This window comes from Callithrix jacchus, chromosome 4, assembly GCF_049354715.1.
Source record: "Callithrix jacchus isolate 240 chromosome 4, calJac240_pri, whole genome shotgun sequence".
NCBI lineage: Eukaryota > Metazoa > Chordata > Mammalia > Primates > Cebidae > Callithrix > Callithrix jacchus.
Window position 1 is genome coordinate 37,125,042 of NC_133505.1, and position 16,575 is coordinate 37,141,616.

Consider the following 16,575-nt stretch of genomic DNA (forward strand, 5'->3'; position numbering starts at 1 on the left):
ATCTATTGTCAGCTGTGGGTTTGCTGAATGGCTTGAGTAATCTTTTCTGGGCTTTCTCAAATGTATGGGGCCTCAGCTGGGAAAACTGAGCTGATTTCACTCTGCTGCACATGTCTCATCCTTCATCAGGATAGCCTGGGAGAGAGGGAGGTTGGGAAGGTAAGAGGGAGAGAGGGAGGGAGGGTAGGAGGGAGAGAGGGAGGGTGGGAGGAAGAAGAAGAGAGAGAAAACACGCAGGTGAGAGCGCCCTACTTTGCAACGTAGGCAGGCAGCATTTATAGACAGAGAACAGAAATGAGCTTCAGAAACAACTTGATTAGTTACAGCTCAGTAACCAATCAGCAGACACTATATTTGAAGCTGGTCTGATCAGTTGGCCACCTGTAACTGACTGAAGCTCAGTTGCTGTGACTGGTTGGGACTCAGCTATTTGTTACCAAAGTCTGCTCGTGAGTTTTGCTTTCATCTAATTTATGTCTAGGTTAGATTGCAGTTTGTTACTGCAATCTAACTTAGACACAAGAACGGAGGCAACCCCAGGTGGAATTTGGCTTCACTTAACAAGGCTTAGGCCCAGAACCAGCCACTGTTCCTATTACCACATTCTGTTACCAAAAGAAAGTCACTGGTCAATTCAAAGAGTGGGTAAATAGACTTCATCTTTGACAGAGGAGCTTTAGAGTCCATTTCTGTAATCAACCTCCTAATGTCTAACTGGCATCTGCTTTATTGGTGGCAGTTGAGCAGAGTTTCATTGCTAAAGACTTACAGGTCACCAAATGACAGTGTTTACCAATCCACAGTTTTCTGCAGGAAGAGGATACGATATAGCAGCAGCTTGAAGTAGGGGCATGCATCACAACCGAGGGCTGTGTGGGAAGTAGAAAAGTTCCTTTTTAAAGTTTGGTTTCTTGTTAAAGAATAAATCATAAGTGTGCTAATAACTCTTCGTTAAGCCCTATCCTATGCAGCTATTAGACATGCCATGCTTACAGGCACATAGTACATTTTATGTCCTTGTACTTTAACTGTGCTGGACGTGCTCACAGGCATTTCCCAGCTCTCCACTGCTTTTACCTGTTTAGAAAAGTCTTAAGTTGTTAGCCAATGGGGTTTTAGTTTAGATTGTGAGGTCTGGCTCCAGCCAATGGAGATCAGACACAGCAGTGACAACCCCAAATGTGTAAGAAATAAATTTGCATGTTTACCTTTGTTCTTTGTACTCTCATGCACGATGACTAGCGAGGGTACCCTTCCTGCAGTCCAGGAGGCAAAAATTGCCTTGCTGAAAGACACTTTGTCTCAGTGCCAGTTTTTCTTTGCAGCACTGAACATCTATTTCCAACAGGCTGTGTCACACAGCAAGGGGTCCAGAGGGGCCAGGTGCAAGCTCCAATTATCCTCCCTCTGGAAGGGCCACACTTGACATGCCCTCTCCCAGATCAGGAACCACTGATACGTAGATGGAACACCTTACAACTAGGGAGCCCCAAATGGAGTCTTGTCTTGGGTCTCAGGATTTTTTTTTTTTTTTTTTTTTTGAGGAGTCTAGCTGTATCACCCAGGCTGGAGTGCAGTGGCATGATCTTGCCTCACCACAACCTCCACCTCCTGGGTTCGAGTCCCAGCCTCCTGAGTAGCTGGGACTACAGGTGCCCACGGCTATGTCCAGCTAATTTTTGTATTTTTAGTAGAGATGGGTTTCACCAAATTGGTCAGGCTGGTCTCAAACTCCTGACCGCAGGTGATCCACCGACCTCAGCCTCCCAAAGTGTTGGGATTACAGGTGTGAACCACCATGACCGTCTGATCTTGGGTGCCTTTTATCCCATAGGCATCACTTGGGCACTTGCTCTTGTGCAACTGAGCCCAATGGCAGAGCCTTCTAGGGGGTGAGGGAGGAGACGGTCCTCACTGAAACCAGGTGCAAGCCATCAATCTAACCTCACCATTACTAATCAACAATGCTGACAAGGTAGTATAAACCATCCAAAAACTCCACAGACCTATGGGTACAAAGTACCACTAGTAATCAATATGTTCTGTGTCTTCCCAGGGAACGATGCTATGCAGGTCTATTTCTCATTTCAGTAAAAGTTCAGGCCAATTCTAGACCTGCTGGAATCACTTCACAGAGCACAGCATCTCAAATGCAACGTGTTCAAAACTGAGATCTTGATGGTGCTTCCTCGATTCTTTCTCATCCTGCTAATGACAACTTCATTATATTTGCTCAGACCAAAGACCATGGCATCATGTGACAACTCTCTGTATTTCATGCCCCACCTCCAATCTATCAACAAATCCTGTTGGTGCTACCTTCAAAATATGTTCAGAATTTGGCTGAGTGCAGTGGCTCACACCTATAATGCCGGCACTTTGCGAGGCCAAGGTGGGTAGATCACATGAGGTCAGGAGTTAAAGACCAGCCTGTGAAACATGGGGAAAACCAGTCTCTACTAAAAATATGAAAAAAAATTAGTTGGGTGTGGGGGCATGCACCTGTAGTCTCAGCTATTTGGAAAGCTGAGGTTTTCAATCACTTGAACTTGGGAGGTGGAGGTTGCAATGAGCTGAGATTGCACCACTGCACTCCAGCCTGGGAGAGTGAGACTTCATCTCAAATCTGTATATATATTCAAAGTTCTATCACTCTCACCTTCCTCACTCACACTACCATGATCCAAGGTGCCCTCATCTTTCACCTGCTGCTGTGGTTTAAATGTGTGTGTCCCTCTAAAATCCATATGTTGGAACTTAAACCCCAACCTGATGGTACTAGAAGGTGGGATCTCTGGGAGGTGATTCAGTCATGAGGATTCTACCCCCATGAATAGGATTAATGCCCTCATGAAAGGGCTGCAGGGAACTAGCTAGGTCCTTTTGTCTTCTGCCATGCGAGGACACAGAGAAGGCACCATCTATGAGAAACAGGCCCTCACCAGACTCAGAATATGCTGGTGCCTTGACCTTGGACTTCACAGCTTCTGGAACTTTGAGAGTCAGTTTTGATTGTTTAGAAATTGTCCAGTCCCAGGTATTTTGTAATAGCAGCTGGGCCTCGACTAAGACACCTCTTAACTGGCTACCGGCTGTGCCTTGCCCCCTTTTCAGTCTCCTCTCAACATAGCAGTCAAGGCAAACCCATGAAAAGTGAGTCACTTCTCTGCTAAGACATCGCAAATGACTCTCATCCCACTCAGAAGAAAAGCAGAGGTCCTAACTCTGACCACGGGCTCAGTGTGACTTGGTTGCTCTTGACTTCTCTGATGCCATCACCTGCTACGCTCTTTTCTCCACTCTAGTTGGACTACCTTCCTCGTTCCTCAACATGCAGGCACGCCTCCGCTTCTGGCCTTCCATGTTCCCTCCACTGGAATTTTCTTTTCCCCTGTGATCTGTTTTGCCCCCTACTTCCTGCAGGTTTTCTGGTGGAGGCTTTCTAGATACTTACCTAAAACTTCAGTCTCCTTCCAACATTTACAGTCCTCTTCCAGTCTTCAGTTACTTTTGTTTCTTAGCCTTTATCACTGACCAGCACTATATACATTTACTTATATGTCCCTTTTACAGACGGTCTTCCTTCTAGAAGGCGAGTTCAAGGAGGGTAGGAAGGTTGCTTTGTTTACTACTGTATTCCCAGTTCCCAGAACTGAACCCGATACATGGAAATTACTCAGTACATATTTTTTGAATGAATGTTACTCATAATCATAGATCAGTAATATCATGGATCAATCAGACTGTAAATTGTTTTGGAGTATGAGCTATCATATATTTTAATATTCCACATTGTATGTGATATATATCTCTTCATTTTTGCAGGTTTTCAGTAAACATGTATTGAAAGAGCTAAACTGAAATATGCTAACCTTTAAATTAAAAGTGTACCAGTTTTAATATTTGGAGCTGTGAATGACTTTCAAAAATAATACAAATGTTTAAGATTTTATACAAAAGAGTCGCTATGCTTGATTATATCGAAGATATCACTGAATATATAACACCATTATTTTATGTTCTATGGAGACAAAAAATGCTGCCAATTAAATGATGATTAAATACTTGTTTATCATTTTAATTTTTATTTGGACCTCATTGAAATCGCTTCTTAAGGCTTATTTAGCAAAGACATTCCTCTATATCGTGTGTGTGTGTGTGTGTGTGTGTATGTACACACACATATGAAAAGTCAAATGTAATTGAAATAAACTGTCTAAGCATTCCTGAGACAATTTCACATTCCGAATTCAACTCTTCACAACCATTTTTTGACATTGACTCATTAATGTCCATGTTTCAAAATCAAGAATGTTCTTTAAAGAGCGCACTCTTGTCTCTGGAATTGTCCCCCAGGTCCCCGACATGATTTAGCACTTTTGGATGAACCAGAGCAGGCAATGACAGCTACGGCTACATCCTGACAGCTGCCTGGTCTCGGTGCCTGTCACAGGCACCCTGAGTTCAGCAATGTTAAAACTGGAAAAAAATTTGCACCTTAGAGTCAGTGACATCGGGAATACAGTGAGATACCCACTTCCAAAGGTCTTAATGGTCTTTTTAAAAAAATCAATTCTAACTTTTCCTCTTTCTACTATTGTAAAATAGGTGAATTTTATTAACCATAGCAATCATTTGCAGCACATAAAAGAAAGCCTTTCATTAAAATTTATCCTAAGTATTTGCACAATAATAATCATAAGTCATTAAAATGAATTGCAGGGGTCAGAAAATTATTAAAGGTTGGTAATAGTTTTAATCCATCCAACTGAAGAAAAATAGTCCTTCAAACTCTGATTATAGTCAGTCTTTTATAGACTTGTTTGGAGGACATTTACACACAGCCTCTAGCGTACTTCAAGTCATATCTAGTCACTTGTAATACCAACTACAATGTAAATGCTATGTCAACAGTGGTTATGCTGTATTGTTTAAAAATTTGTGTTATTTTTTATTGTTGTATTGTGGTGTTTTTTTCAGAATATTTTCAATCTACTGTTGGTTGAGTCTCTGGATGTGAAACTCCAAAAGAGGGAGGCCTGGTTATAACCTTAATCCAAGAGAAACATACGACGGTTATTAAGATTGCAACGTCTTTTTATTATCTCTGTAGTAACTGGTTACTAAAGTGACCAGTTATTAAATATATTTTTAAATATTAAACAGTTTTTATTGGGGTAAAGCTCACAGAACATAATCTTCATGATTTAAGAGTATACAGATCTGTTTCTACAAAAAATAAACAAATTAGCGGGTGTGGTGGCCCATGCTTGTTGTCCCAGCTACTTGGGAGGCTGAGATGGGAGAGTGGTTTGAGCTTGGAGGCTCAAGGCTGCAGTGAGGCAAAATTGCACTGTAGTACTCCATCCTGGGTGACAGAGCGAGACCCTGCCTCAAAATAACAACAACAATAGTGTCTAATTCACAATATTGTACAACCATCACCTCTATCTAGTTCTAAACCATCTTCATTGCCCCCCCAAAAGGGAACCACTTACTTACCCATTAAGCAGTCTACTCCCCTTCCCCCTGCTCCTAGTCCTTGGCAACCACCAACCTTTGTCTCTGTAGACTTACCTATTCTAGATAGTTCATGTAAATGGAATCATATACTACTTTTAGGCTGGGTGCGGTGGCTCATACATGTAATCCCAGCACTCTGGGAGGCTGAGGTGGGCAGATCACGAGATCAGGAGTTCAAGACCAGCTTGACCAATGTGGTGAAACTCTGTCTCTAGTAAAAATACAAAAATAAGCTGGACGTGTTGGCATGTGTCTATAATCCCAGCTATTCAGAAGGCTGACTCAGGAGAATCATTTGAATCCGGGAGGTGGAGGTTGTAATGAGCTGAGATTGTGCCACTGCACTCCAGCCTGGGTGACAGAGTGAGACTTCATTAAAAAAAAAAAAAGTGACTTTTTTGTATGGCTTCTTTTACTAAGCAGGTTTTCAGGTTTCATCTACCTCATAGGACATGTCGGTACCTCATTCTTGTTTATGGCTCCGTAATATTCCACTGTATGACTATACCACAGTTTCTTTAAGCACTTACCAGTCGATAGACTTTTGGGTTGTTTCCATTTTTGGCTATTGTAAATAGTGCTGCTATGAGCATGGATGCACAAGCTTTAGTTTGAATACCTCTTTTTCAGTTCTTTTAGGAATCTACCTAGGAGTGGAGTTGCTGGGTCATATGGTAATTCTATATTTAACTTTTTAAGGAACTGCCAAAGTGATTTCCACAGAGATTGCATCATTTCATATTCCTACTGGCAAGGCATGAGGGTTTCACTTTCTCTATGTCCTCACAAAACATTAAATAAATGATTAGAAACAGTTTTTTTCTGAAACTGTAATATAGAATTTACAAAAATATAAGATTACAGAACTGTTTGGAGGGCATTTTGGCACACAGCTTGGCATTTTTAAACATTAACAGTGCAAAGTATTCGGCACTTCCCTGCACTCAGAGCCCCTGGTTATTCTGAAAGCCATGTGGCACTTGACCTCAAAGTTAGTTTTAAGGCTCTGTCCCCTTGCTCCCTCCATGGTATAGAACGTTCCCATTTCTCATAGGCCTTTATGTCTCCATTCTCTTTCTGCAGAACACAAAGTCTTCCTCTGTACTCCCTGCCAAGTAACTCCTTCCAACCCCTCAGTCTCATTAACATCGCAGCCCATAGGGAAAACCATCAGAGGCACTAACACCTGCCCACACATCTCCCACTGCAGTATGATAATGTCTAATGAGACTTTCCAAGGCTCACCTTCAGCAAGACAAACTCCAATTCTCCCTGCTGGATTCCTGCTGTTCCTGTCCCCAGTCCAACACCTTCTTGTTATGAAAACCTGGCAGTTTTTCAATTAAGCAGACTGCCCATGTCTTTCCAGAAATCTGATGATCCTGGTGTGATGAAAGGACAGAACATCTGGGTTCTGGGCCTTATCTGCCACCCATGACCTTTATTCTTTACAGCATTTCCTATTGAGTTTCTGCCATCTGCAAAGTACTGAATTATATAGCAGACAGATCACTGGTCTTGCCTAGGTCTCAAATCTGTAACATGAAGAGGAGATATCTTATCTTCCCTGGATCTGATGATCCTGGACATCCATTCCAACCGAAAGTAATTCCATGCTTATGAATTGGAAAGACTGTTTTGATGGGAGGGAACAGCGGTTCTTAGAAATAGGTGTGTAACAAATGAGTAAACATTCCCAAAATATTTGGGAGAGGAGATGAGACATGGAAAGAAAATTGCCAGTTGCCGTCACTTTCACAAGACCCCCCGAATTCAGCAGAACAGAAATCTCAGTATGAAAGGCAATCCTCGAACTTAAATGCATTTTTGTGTATTAGCCTTATTTTTCCAATTTCTAGGGAACCACTGGCTTAGAGGACAGAATCCAAAGAAGCAGAAACCCACTCTCCCATTGACGTCTCAATAATGTGCCATCTGAACGATTTCTCAGTTCTCTCTCTGGTTTCTTTCTCAAGTAACTCAAAAGTTCTCACGGACACATTTGAGCATTTTCAAAGTGTAACTAGCGTCTACAGACACTAGAGGGCAGAGCGCAGCCTGAGGTCCGGTCCTGAGGCTGCAGAGCCATCACCTCATTTCATTTTCCCTGTGTGCCTCCAAACGGCGCTGCAGCTCGCGTCAGTCTTGTCCCCAGCTCGGATGCTCCTGGCACTGAGCTCCTTTCTGGAGAGGGTAGGGAGAGTCTATCCTACCTGAGACACAAACTGAGGAAGGGGCACCCTGCCTTCCTAGAGATGCTGCCCTGCATCAGAAACCCAGGAGGAGCTTTCCTCTTTGTATTTAAATTCTGTAACTTGCATTCATCATTGGCATAAAAAATATTTATATGGCGCGGTGGCTCATGCCTGTAATCCCAGCACTTTGGGAGGCCGAGGCGGGTGGATCACGAGGTCAAGAGATCGAGACCATCCTTGTCAACATGGTGAAACCCTGTCTCTACTAAAATACAAAAAGTTAGCTGGGCATCATGGTGCGTGCCTGTAATGCCAGCTACTCAGGAGGCTGAGGCAGGAGAATTGCCTGAACCCAGCAGGCGGAGGTTGCGGTGAGCCGAGATCGCGCCATTGCACTCCAGTCTGGGTAACGAGAGCAAAACTCTGTCATATATATATATATATATATATATATATATATATATATATATATATGTCCTTTAGCAGCGTCATAAGCTACTGAGCGTGGACTCAACAGACGCTGCGCCGTCAGGGTTGAGTGACCCATCACACATGCTGAGGAACATTTTCCTGCCATCAGTTTCTTCAGGGACAGCAGGACGACATTCTCCCTTCCCTCCCTCTAAAAAGGCAGGCAGGATAGCATCTTTGGTGTGTCTTAGCATTCTCACACAGTGTTCTCAGTTCATCCTGAACCTTGAGAGGGAGGTATTCTATTTATCCCTGTTTCATTATTCTTTTAAAACTCAGTCTCGGTTTTCAAAAATCAGTTTTAACAATTTTAAACTTTTCAAAGTAAAGTTGATGTTAAAAACATGAAATACCATGAAAGAGCTTGTCATGAGAAGGAACGTTCCCAGTCTATTCCTTCCCACACGCCACCCCTGCTTCTGCAGCTAAAGGCAGCCTTTAAGAACTCTTAACAGTTTCTATTTCAGGATTTAGTGGAGGTCACCTCCCTATCTCCAAGTGATGTGCCCATGATATTACTGCTTGTTTTATTGAATCTAGATGATAAATGATCAATTGAGTTTCTCTTATAACAGACAAGGATTTATCCTTTTTTGTTTTTTAGATGGAGTCTTGCTCTGTTACCAGGCTGGAGTGCAGTGGTGAAATCTTGGCTCACTGCAATCTCCTCTCCACCCCCTGGGTTCAAGTGATTCCCCTGCCTCAGCCTTCTGAGTAGCTGGGATTATAGGCACATGCCACCATGCCTGGCTAATTTTTTGCATTTTAGGAGAGACTGGGTTTCACCTTATTGGCCAGAATGGTCGGGATCGCTTGACTTTGTGATCCGCCCACCTCAGCCTCCCAAAGTGCTGGGATTACAAGTGTGAGCCACCGCACCTGGCTGTTTTTAGCTTTTTGATAAAGTCCCTTATGATCTCTGCTTTGATGATGAGAAAACCGAAGCTCACAAGGTTTGAGTGACGTGTCCAAGGTCATATAAACAAAAACTGATGGAGTGGCAATGAGGGAAAGAGGACTCAGTTTTCCTAATTTTAGGATTTTTGTAATTTCCACCCCACATTGTGAGGGACTGAATCTACCTTTGCAAATATTATAACCCAGAAAATGATGACAGTGAAAGAGATCTGACCTAGCCAACTCCATCTTGCTTCCAGCCTCCAAGCTGTCCTTGTTCATTCCTTGGTGTCGGCTCAACTAACTTTGGGAGGAACTTAGTTTATAGTTTAACTTTGAAACAAAGATAATGACAGCCCTTTCCCAAAACAAATCCCTTTCCCACTTGGGCACTAGACTGCCTTTACAGGACAAACAGATTAGCCACAAGATTAGAAATTATGGTTTAGGAGTTGTGCAGCTGGAGACTCTCAGGTTCTGAACCTCCTCAGATTACTCCTGGGGATAAATCACCATTGTAAAATCTAAGATCAGTGCTTGAGGTATTTTGCAGATGCTGTGCTGGATGTATCAGCTGGCAAAACCCAGATCGATAAGCTGGCTCAGCTTGTCTTGTGGCTCCCACCCAGGGACTGACAGACGGCACAAGAGGACAGCTTCAACTCACTATGATTTCATCTCCAACCCAACAATCAGCACTCCTGACTCACTGGCCCCCTACCCATCAAATTATCCTTAAAACTCTGATCCCTGAATGCTCAGAGAGACTGATTTGAGTATTAATAAAATTCTGGTCTCCCATAGAGCCAACTCTGCATGAACTAAATTCTTTCTCTGTTGCGATCCCCCCATCTCGATAAATCAGCTCTGTCTAGGCAATGGGCAAGGAGAACCAACCGGGCAGTTCCAGGACCACTTCAAGGCTTACCTGCCAGGGTAATTACCTTCTAGGCTTGTCTTCAGATGTCAAGACTGATGTAGGGGCTGGGCGCGGTGGCTGACACCTGTAATCTTAGCATTTTGGGAGGCCGAGGTGGGCGGATCACCTGAAGTCAGGGGTTCAAGACCTGCCTGGCCAGCATGGCGAAACCCCATCTCTACTAAAAATACAAAAATCAGCCAGGTGTGGTGGCGCATGCCTGCAATCCCAGCTACTTGAGAGGCTGAGCAAGAGAATCATTTGAACCCAGGAGGCAGAGGTTGCAGTGAACCGAGACTGCACCATTGCACTTCAGCATGGGTGACAGAGTGAGACTCCATCTCAAAATAAATAAATAAATAAATAAATAAAGACTAATGTAGTAAGACTCCTCAAAATGGGTCTGACAGATAAAATACAGAATTCTCAGTTAGATTTGAATTTCAGACAAAGAACAAATACTTTTTAAGTATAAATACACCCTAAATATTGCACAGGACATACCCACTAGAACATGCATGGGACAGATTTGCCTTCATTTGCTAAATCTGGCAATTATAGCAGAGAAAAGATTTCTTTCCCCACCCATTGCCAGGTTCAAGGTTGAGACTCATGGTTGATACTCCTATAACAAGAGAGAGCTCAACAAGAGAAGAGTTCAGCAAATTTACTTCAAATAATTCTATGTTACAAGGGCTGGGCACAGTGGCTCATACCTGTAATCCCAGCACTTTGGAGGCTGAAGTGGGATGATTGCCTAAGTTCAGGAGTTCAAGACTGGCCTGAGCAACATAGTGAGACCCCCATCCCTACAAAAAGTTTGAAAATGAGCTGGGTGTGGTGGCATGCACCTGTAGCTGCAGCTACTTGGGAGGCTAAGGTAGGAGGATCACTTGGGAGAATCCTCAGTGGGAGGAGGTCAAGGCAGCAGCAAGCCATGGTCACGCCCCTGCACTCTAGCCTGACTGACAGAGCAAGACCTTGTCTCAAACAAAACGAAAGAAGTTTTATGTGACTCAGACACCTTCAGAAATAAAGATCCAAAGAAACAGGGAAAACTGTGTGTTTATGAACAGTCACGCAGAAGTCTGCTTGGATAAAGGGGTATAATCTAAAGGTTATAAACAGGAGGGAGCTTAGCAAGTCCTGTTCGGATTCTTCTTTGTGTCTCTGTGTTTTCAGATGGGGACATTCCTTTCCTCCAGGTATATGGTGGGCCCCTGGAGTGAGAGATTTACAACCTACATCAGAGGAAAAGGAACCAGGGGAAGAAAGTGGGGGACACCTTCCAGCTTCTGTTGTCTTCTGAAATGCCAAGGTGCCCTATTGTGGGGTAGTGTGTGCTGAACCCCATCACAATTCTTATTTATGACCATGAATCTAGGCTTATACTTAGGCTGCTTTTCCTTTTCCTTTTTTTTTTTTTTTTTTGAGACAGAGTCTTGCTCTTTAGCCGAGGCTGGAGTGCAGTGGCGCCATCTCAGCTTATCGCAACCTCCGCCTCCCAGTTTCAAGCGATTCTCCTGCCTCAGTCTCCTGAGTAGCTGGGATTACAGGCACCCACCCCATGCCCGGCTAGTTTTCGTATTTTTTAGTAGAGATGGGATTTCACCATATTGGGCAGGCTGATCTTGAACTCCTGACCTTGTGATCCACTCACCTCGGCCTCCCAAAGGGCCGGGATTACAGTTGTGAGCCACTGTGCCCGGCCTAGGCTGGTTTTAAACCTCTAGAACTGTGGGTACAGTAACAGGTCTGTGGTTTATTAATGACAAAGAAATTTTTCTGAGAAAGACACTATTTATGATTTTCATATAGATAAAAAACAGGCAAAGTTAAAATATATAATGTTTACAGATACAGACATAGAAAGTAAGATTACAAAGAAGAACAAGTCAATTGGTAACACAAAATCAGGAGAGGGGCTACCTGGTGTGTGTGGGGTATGTCATGAGAAGAAGCATACTAGAGACCTCAAAGGTTTAGGGAAACGGTGTGCATTTCATTTTTTGATGTAGTATGTTTCTTTTTTTTTGAGATGGAGTTTCACTTGTCACCCAGGCTGGAGTGCAATGGCACAATCTTGGCTTACCGCAACCTCTTCTCCCGGGTTCAAGCAATTCTCCTACCTCAGCCTCCAGAGTAGCTGGGATTGCAGGCATGTGCCACTATACCCGGCTCATTTTGTATTTTTAATAGAGAGGGGGTTTCTCCATGTTGGCCAAGCTGGTCTTGAACTCCTGACCTCAGAAGATCCATCCGCCTTGGCCTCCCAAAGTGCTGGGATTATAGGCATGAGCCACCTCACCCAGCCTGATGTAGTATATTTCTATGCACTGTTTGTGCATATATTTAAAAAAAAAAAAAAAAAGGCTGGGTGCAATGGCTTGCACCTGTAATCCCAGCACTTTGGGAGGCTTAGGTGGGCAGATCACTTGAGGTGAGGGGTTCAAGACCAGCCTGGCTAACAGGGTGAAACCCCATCTCTACTAAGAATACAGAAAAAAAAAAATTATCTGGGTGTGGTGGTGCATGCCTGTAACCCCAGCTACTTGGGAGGCTGAGGCAGAGAATCACTTGAACCTGGGAGCAGAGGTTGTAGTGAGTGGAGATCACACCACTGCACTCCAGCCAGGACAACAAAGTGAGACTCCATCCCAAAAAAAAAAAAAGAAAAGAAAAGAAAAAAGAAAATAAGCTTTCCTAGATTCTGAATGACACAGACCAAGGTTGTAAACCTAGCTGTAGCATCTCTAAGATTTGGTTTCTTTACAGAATGGGAATAATAACACATAGCTGGCAGCACTGTTGTGTGGTTTAAAAATAATATATGTAAAGAGCAGCACAGGGTGTGCACCTAGCTAGCATGTCTTTAGGAAATGCTACTGTCAAGCAAGTCTATGTAGGAGTGAGGCAGAGATTATGCCAGAACATCCGCATCCTACGAGGCAAAGCTGTGGTCAGATCCTGTCTTTGCTTCTGTTGGCTGTTGCCTTCTTATCTAAACTCTTTATTTTGCTAGCGTATATTGAAATTCTGAAGAAATCACCTGAAATTTCACATAATTTTGAATGTTGAACTACTTCTTAAAAATAAAATGCAGCCCTTTATAAAATAGATTTGTGAACGAATGAGTGATGTTTGTAAAGAGAAGAGCCAAAAAGGAAAGTCAATCCCTTGTTAATGTTAAGTTCTACCTTCAAAGCACAGGAGATATGTAGAGAAGTCAATGAGGAAACGTCTGTTGATTGGAACAGGCCATCATTTGCCACGGACATGCAAAAGGCAAATTATTTTCCTTAATTGTACACTCTCAGGCTCCCCGCTGGATAAAGAGATTTTTAGCAAAATTCTAAAATGTGGTTTTTTTTTGCATTTTCCCATGTTCTATATACTTCTATATGGAATTACTAACACACTGAAGTCTTATGGCTTAAAAAAAAAATGACCAACTTCCCTTGACTGAAGAATTTGCTTTAAGCCATAATTGAATGTTAAACAAAGCCTCTTAAAAAAATAAGGTAAAGGAAACCTTCAAATTATGAATGCTAATTGAAGAATTTTTCATTTAAGTATTCAGAATTGGCAGAAAGGAGGATTCATCATGTCAATTTAGAAAGAAATATTCTATAAAATTTCATTTTTATACATTTCCTTTGAGTTAAAATATCCTGAGAGTAAAACATCCAGACTCACCAGTAATATAATCGCATAAGTCAAAATAATATTGAAAATCGTTTTACCCTCAAAAATATTAACAGTCACTGCTGCCACAGCTGTGGTGTACAGTGAAGTGGGTTTTCTTGCACTGTGCTAGTGGAGTGTAAACTGGGCAATCTGGAAAGCAGTTGGCTGGTATATATTAAGAGCTCTAAACATGTCTATATTCTTTGACCTTGTAACTCTATAGACTGTTTTCCTAAAACTTCAGAGACACCGCTTTGGCCAATAAGACCTACCCTTCATCAGAGGTCTGGGTTCCAGTTCATGGAATAAAGGTGTGCGCATATTATCATTATATTTTCTGATGATGGTGGAAAAGTAGGCTATCTAAACTTGTTCATCGATAGGGAAATGTGAGGTAAATTAGTGTGCGCTCACATTACAAGTACATTTACCAAGATTTTAATGAAAAGATAAAATGCTCACAAGTTTACATTAAGTGAAAAAAGCAGTAGGCAAATAATACACGGTTTTCTCAACTATGCAAAATACACACTTATAAAAATATTGGAATATGAGAAACCAAACTACTGGCAAGTAATAATTTTAGGATTGTGGGCTTGCAAATGATTCTTATTTTCTTCTTTATATGTTTTCCTGTTTTCCAAATTTTCTATGATAAGCACTATTACCATTATAATAAAGCCAAAAAAGATACTTTAAAAACTTCTGAGGCACTGGCATTTTTCTGTAATGGTTATACATGAATTGACTCATGTTCAGGGGAGAAAGGAAGCTAATGAGGCAGGTACAATATACCATTTCGTTTCCTCAAGGCAGGGTTAAAATGGGATTTCTCAACATGTGGTTACTTCAAAGGGTGTGTGCAGCATACATTACCAATTACCAGTAAGTTGCATGATTTCACTATATTTCTAGAACTCCAGTGCCTGAGTTAAACAGAAGTCATGTTTTTCATGTTGATATATGAAATGACATACGTCTCTAGTTCCTTGGGAGAGCACGCAATTTGTAAGGCCTATTATTTTTATGTTATGAAACCCATCTCTGTAATTATTAGGCAGAAGGCGTCATGAAGTTGGCTGAATACAAAGGAAGGGGAAGCGAAGTGTTTCCAGCTCTCTGATGTTTCCTAGTGATAGCCATTGATTAGAACACTGTTATTTTAAAGCAATTCTACTGAAAACAGAATATGTTTACAGAACATTAAGTGATGACTTTATTGAGCTTTAAATTTCATGATTTGGGCATCAGTCTCTCCAGAATTTCAGGATATGTCTTAATATGTTTAGAGTTGTTGTAAAAAACACCTGAGACTGGGTAATTTATAAAGATAAAAGGTTCTTTGACTCATAATTCTGGTGGCTGGAAGGTCCAAGATTGGGCATTGGCATCTTGTTGAAAGCCTTAGGTTGCTTCAACTCACAGTGGAATGTGAGCCAGTATGTGCAAAGAGATAGTGAGAGAGGAAGCAAGGGAGATGGGGTGGGGGTGGGGGGTCCCAGGCTCTTTCTAACAACCAGCTCTGATGGGAATTAATAGAATGACAATTCACTCGCCCTGAGGGAGGCCATTAATCTATCCACGAGGGATTTGCCTCCATGATCCAAACACCTTCCACCAGGCCCACCTCCAACACCACTACACTGGGGCTCAGATTTCAACATGAGTTTTAGAGGGGACAAACGTCCAAACCACAGCATACCATGGTGGGAATAGGATAAAGCAGGGATCCATTGTTAGATTTTACTCACAAGTAAAATGTGTTGTTCTGAGTCTTCTTGGTCAGATCCTCCTTTCAGATAATAATTCTTAGATTGAAAGGGTCAGTTCTAGAGTGACATTACATATACTGTTGTTTACAATGCAATGCTCTTTGCAAAAACAGGTTTAGGTTAAAGAAAGGCCAGTGGTCAGGCTGACTGGCAACATACAAAGGAAAGGCTATAAAAACTTTAACTTTACAAAGTTGTTCTTCAGCATTTTGCTATGTGGCATTTACTATTTCAGAAACTAAAGAACAATATTAACTGAAATGTTCATAAAGTCATCAAGTTTATATACCTCCTTTTAAAAATATTATTTGAGAGGTGGGAGAATCATTTGAGCCCAGGAGTTCAAGACCATCCTGGGCAACATAGCAAGGCCCCATCTCTAAATTAAAAAAAATAAAAATTAAAATGTCATTTGATCCTGGAAGTCTCACACATTATAAAGGAAATATTTAAATAAGGCTCTTTAGGTTACTTGAAACACTCTTCGGCTTGGCTTAGCTTGGCTGAAATGAACATCGTATTATGTTGGAGAAGAGTACTTTGTTCTGCTAATATATAATATTATATATGTACTACTGCTTTATGAATTAATTGTTTCATGGATGTTGGCTTATATCCCCAACTAGGTTAAAAATAGCAGTGGGCAGGAGCTGTGTCTTATATTCCTTTTGTATTCTCCATGGTATCAAACATAATGCTGAAAATAAGGCTGCATTTGGAAAGACGAGGAAAAACACAAGACCAGTGAGAGAGAAAGCACCAGAGAATGAAAATCTGAAAGGAGACTAGGGATGCTTCAGCCTAAAAGAACAATCTAGGGCTGGACTTAAAGGTCTGAGGTCTGAAGACCCTGAAACATGTCCCCTTCCAAAAGAAGCTGTTACAGGTGGGGCTTTGTTTGACTTTCAGAAGGATTTTTGCTGGGCATGACTCCTTACATTAAGTGAGAAAATTTTTAGAACTTTTGTGCCGACGCATTCATATTTGAAATGCAGTCTAATGTTCTTATCGAGCACATCAAAGGAAATAGCCCTATTTTGTAATCTACTGGAGCTTTAAGAAAATTTTAACTGGATCAAATCAACTATGTGCAGAGTTGCTTTGAGTTGCT

At 41.9% G+C, this 16,575-nt stretch overlaps 1 protein-coding gene across 2 annotated transcripts in view; it reads left to right on the plus strand.

Annotated features, from left to right (window-relative positions):
• The window catches only part of LOC144576516 (serine/threonine-protein kinase MARK2-like), a 67,016-nt gene extending 62,952 nt beyond the window's left edge, over positions 1 to 4,064 (plus strand). For both annotated transcript variants that reach the window (XR_013533935.1, XR_013533931.1), the window contains one exon: positions 2,057 to 4,064. The gene's annotated coding sequence lies outside the window, so the exon portion shown is untranslated. The remainder of the gene's footprint in view (positions 1 to 2,056) is intronic.
• The last annotated feature ends 12,511 nt before the right edge of the window (positions 4,065 to 16,575 follow it).